Source organism: Quercus lobata, chromosome 4, assembly GCF_001633185.2.
Source record: "Quercus lobata isolate SW786 chromosome 4, ValleyOak3.0 Primary Assembly, whole genome shotgun sequence".
Classification (NCBI taxonomy): domain Eukaryota; kingdom Viridiplantae; phylum Streptophyta; class Magnoliopsida; order Fagales; family Fagaceae; genus Quercus; species Quercus lobata.
Genome location: NC_044907.1, coordinates 62,368,080 through 62,373,138, shown reverse-complemented (window position 1 = coordinate 62,373,138; position 5,059 = coordinate 62,368,080). Strand labels below are relative to the sequence as shown.

The window sequence follows — 5,059 nt, the reverse complement described above, 5'->3', positions numbered from 1 at the left end:
AAAAAAAAAAAAAATTACAAATCCAAAAAAAGATTGTACCCTATGCATATAACTCACGCTTTTTTAGAGTCTAAAAGAGGTCATGATAGGCAGCCTTACCTCCAAATTTGTTAGGAGGGCCTGAATACCAGACTCGAACCCACAACCTATTGCTTTTGGTGGAAGGCACTAGCCAATGCACTAAGGCTCGACCTCTTGTAATTTACAAATCTAACCTCAAAGTAAATTCCAATGTAAATTATTTTATTTTAACACACAAAAGATAAAACAACCTTGCAGATATTGCAATTTCAATTATTTCTATAACATTATCATTGAGAAAATGTTGAAAAATAATATAAATTAGGTAGTATGATCATTTAAAATTTTGAACTCTGGCTTCTAGGTATTAAAAGATCAATACCTCAAAAATGAAAAATCCACCAGGTCTTAACATCAAAGCAGCCCCATTGCAAAGATGGAGAAGATCATCCATGCCATTTAGACCACCAACTAATGCAAGTCTTGGTTCATGTCTACCAACCTCAGCTTATAGCCCAGGGATATTGTCACTCGGTATGTACGGTGGATTACTGACAATACCTGCAAGTTTTCGTTCCACATCCTTCAATGGTTTGAACCATGATCCTTGCCTTAATTCAATTACATCCTGAGTGGTTTGTAATAAAGTGCAGATGAAGAAAGAAAAGAAATCAGAGATATTCTATTTTGCTGGAAGGAAGAGGGGAAAAAGATGAGAGTGAAAATTAAGAAAACTAAAAATTTAATACACTTCGATTTCTCATAGTAAAGTAAAAGGCTAATTACAAATATTTACTATATCAACTAAGCTGCATTGTCCCACTAAAGTTTAAAACTGAGCAATCAATCCCCTAATGTTACTTAAATTTCCAAAAGCCTCCCTATTATTCCAATTGCTGTCAAACCAAGAGCAAATTATTGCATCAATGTGCCACCAATCCCAAAGAAGAAAAAATATGCCAAAGCTCTTTTCAGCCTCTTCTTCTTCTCATGCCTCTTAATTTGACAGCACTTAGAGCTGCAGGGATATTTGGAACTTTGAGCTACATTAGAGGAAATTTTGATCTCAGCATTCATTGCGTATCCAGTTTACTATTTGTAGTGTTGTTTTAACAATAAACATCACAGATTTACCTAATCCCCCCCAATGAAAAATAATTTAGTATTCTTTGAACTTTCATTTATAACATCTGAATGCCTTCTAAGAAATGGAGAAAAGAAAGAAAAAGAAAAGCAAATTTGATAACTACTAAAGGAAAATTATTCCCATTTTTTTTTGAAGTCCAAATAATTTGGACATTGATGTCTTGAAAAAAAACTATCCAAAAGGTGTCTGGTAGTTAAAATTATTACTGATCACCTACAAGATTTTTTTGAAGTCCTTGCCAGGACAATGACTGTGTTTTGCCATTATAAGTGCATTTGCGTTAGGAACCTTAGATGATGACTTGTTAATGCAATTGAAGATTATAAATAATGAGGAGAGTTGTGCATGTTAGTAAATTTAATTTAAAGAAAACCTATTAAGTAATCAACAAAGATTTCCCTTGCATTCCTGATATTGAACCCTCTAATACCACAAGAACACAGGACACAATTACTACAGCCATGATAATTGGGGCTACAGTTTATTATAGGTAGCATATAAGTGGCTAGGGTTTGGTTAAAAAGGGAATCAAGAATGCTGTAAAGGCTTTGGCCATCTTATTGAACATAATCCTTCAGTAAATTTCATTAGATATAGTAGCAGTACATTCACGAGCAAAAATGGAGGACTTGTATGTTGAATAACAACAACAATTAGACCTTAGTCCCAAAATTTCAGGGTCAGCTATATAAACTCAACAAACTAATCAAAGTCGGCCACATAAATTTTGTTCATGCCGATCCCAGGCCCGGAAAAAGGAGAGTTCCGGTAAGTTGCTGGCTAAAGTAAATTTTTTTTTTTTTGATAAGTGATAAGATTTATTGATATCAAAAAGGGACGCCCTAGTACACAGAAAGTGAAAATTTAGCCACTCTATTATAAAAAGATCCACTCGTATGTTGAATAAATAGATGATCTAAAATTGGAGACTATCTTACCTATAAAAATAAAAAGTTGGAGACTATCTATCACTTTCTATGTTGAATAAATGATTTACTAGAAGCAAATTAAAAACTCCCTGCATTTCATTTTAGCATGTAACATGGTCCAATATATGGATTGTGAGATGAAAACTATCATTGTTAGTGAGTTTTCATGTAAAATTATTGAAATTGGAACCATTACATTACAATGATAACTTCACTAACCTGAAGACTTAGTGAGTTTTCATGTAAAATTATTGAAATTGAAACCATTACATTACAATGATAACTTCACTAACCTGAAGACCATATTTCTGCACATTAAAAGCTGCCACGGACAGTGCGACAGGGCTTAAATCGGTTGCAATGACCCTCCTACGATTCCCCAAAATCCTCCTAATTCCAATAGCAAGCGCCCCAGTTCCAGTTCCTAAATCTGCCCACAATCCCTCTCTTAATCCTTCATTATTTGAAACCACATCAGCCACCAAGTCAACAATGAGTTCAGTCTCAGGTCTCGGAATCAAAACCCCATCTTGGACACTCAACACCAAGTCCCTCCAGTGCTTACACCCAACTAGATACTGAAAAGGCCTCCTCTCTTCAATCCTCTGCTTCCACAGATTGTAAAGCTCTTCTATGCCCGCCCTTAATCTTACATTTGTTTGATTGTTTGCAATACCCATTTGGGAAAACACACTGTGATCCTCAATTGCATCTTCCATGAGCACTTAAGCTCCCTGCACAATATGCCCAAGTCTGGACCATCATCGGAGTCTAGAAAAGTTGTCCTAACCGAAGAAGCAAGATTTTTGGCCCAATTATGCCATTTCCAGAGGTCAGAAACAGAAGCTGAGTGCAGAGGTGGTCTTAGAAAGAGAGGAATTTGAGGCTTCAAAGAAGTGGGTGGGGATGACATTGAAGAAAAGCAAACGGGTCGAAGAAGATTGGTACAATAGAGGGATTAACAAAGATTGATAAATTAGAAGGAAAACATCCACGTATGAAGCTTAGCTTCATTTTTTGGCAATAGCAAGGTCAGAAAAATGTAGGTTTCTCTATGCTACGCCTACAATATCATTCTTAAGCCCCAAAAAATAAAGCTACAAACTTCTATAACATCAACATCATCCTAACGAAAATTCTCACCACCCACCTAATAAGAAGACCAAATTCTGATTCCACCATAAACCCATTAAAAATGCTCCTATAAACACTATGACCAAAGCAAGAATTAAAAGGCTTAGACTTCAAATTTCATCCCCAGCAAAGAAATTTCTCTATTGAATTCTCTACCACTCTCCTAGTTCTGAGTGTACCAATAACTTGGCTTCTAACAATAATGAAAAGCTGAAGACAGAGACTAAAGCAAGAATGCCTAAACTTAACAGAAACATGAAACAAAAAGGTTTTCTATACTTCAGATTGGCTCTCAAATTCAAAGGTTTTAGAATTGTCATTAGAGTTTTTATGTTTCATTCATTGATTAGAAGAAGTAGTTTGTGTGTGAATTTTTGTGGCTAATATTCCCCATTTTCTAACCAACCAAACAAAAGGAAGTAGAAGAAATAGAATGGGACCTGGAGAACTTCACAGCCAGTTCAGGAGAGCTCCTCTCCTACTCTTCAAGGAGATGAAGAGTAGAAGAGTAAGGTACGATTGGGTAATGTGAGGGAAAAAGTTTTGTTAGAGATAGGGGTTTATGGGCTTTTATTGGAAGGTAATTGATGGGCTTTTTTTTTCGGTTAAAGTGATTTATGGGCTTTTTTTTATTTTTTATTTTTAAGAATATGTTCTAAAAATTAGATCAAACCGACCGGTTCAATTGGTAAAAACCGGAAGTGGAATCAATTTTTCCAATTTTGTGGTCTGTTTTAATATTTAAATTCATTTGGGAACTCAATTTTTTATTTTTTAAAGAAAAAGAACTTGTCTATATTGGCTAATAAATTATGCTTAAATAAAATAGGAAAAAAAAAGCTTAAGCATATTTTAAAACTTAAATTTTAAATAAATTAAGATCAAGTATTAAGCGTTTGTGTTAGAATCCATTTTCCTCTTTTTTGTGTGTGTATGTTTGTTTCACACAAAAAAATAAAAAAAAGATCATGTATTAGGTTATATAATTAACAACGGAGTCATCTAAAGATGAGATTTCTTATAAATAATATTGGAAAGTCAAGTAACTACTTCTCTATATATATAATATAAAATGAAAACTTTTGGTGTTTATTAATTTTTTTCTAATGTTACTACATAAGCTTTTGAAAATTGATATTTTTCTACATTAGAGCATTTTATAAAAATTTATTCTAATTAAAATTACGATTGACATTTCGTACATCTAATCACCTATTTTTTGGGTTCATTACTGTAAGCTTAAACCTAAAAATAAGAAATGAATCCCAGGAAAGAATGTAAAGAAATTGAATAAGCAGGTTTAAAATACAAATTATTCAAGAAATCATTTCATGAATGAAGAAAAGCCTAGACCAATAGCCATCCCTAAAACATTGACTATATTTACTTATAATAGCTTGAGAACTATGAATTAAACAACAAATCCAAGAAACTGACAATCACACTGAGCCATAGAATATCAGGAGACTTAATTCAAAATTTTAGGAAAATGAATGTTTGTCAATAGTCAATACAACATTGTACTAAAAACGATTTTATATATTGTTCGTAATCACCAAATAGTGTATGACAATACCTATTCAGGATTGTTTCTTTCCTTACCATTTTAACCATATGAAACTAATGAAATATGCAGTAGACCTTAACTCATCAATATATATATATATATATATATAGAGAGAGAGAGAGAGAGAGAGAGAGAGAGAGAGAGAGAGAGAGAGAGAGAGAGAGAGAGAGAGAGAGAGAGTTGAGTAAGATCAAAATTAATATTACATTACACCATAATGTTACATTATTGTAATCTTACATTAATGTAATCTCAATATAA

The 5,059-nt window shown here is 33.2% G+C and overlaps 1 pseudogene; it reads right to left on the bottom strand.

Annotated features, from left to right (window-relative positions):
- Positions 1-263: 263 nt before the first annotated feature.
- LOC115986422 lies at positions 264-3,801 on the bottom strand (annotated as a pseudogene).
- Between the last annotated feature and the right edge of the window lie 1,258 nt (positions 3,802-5,059).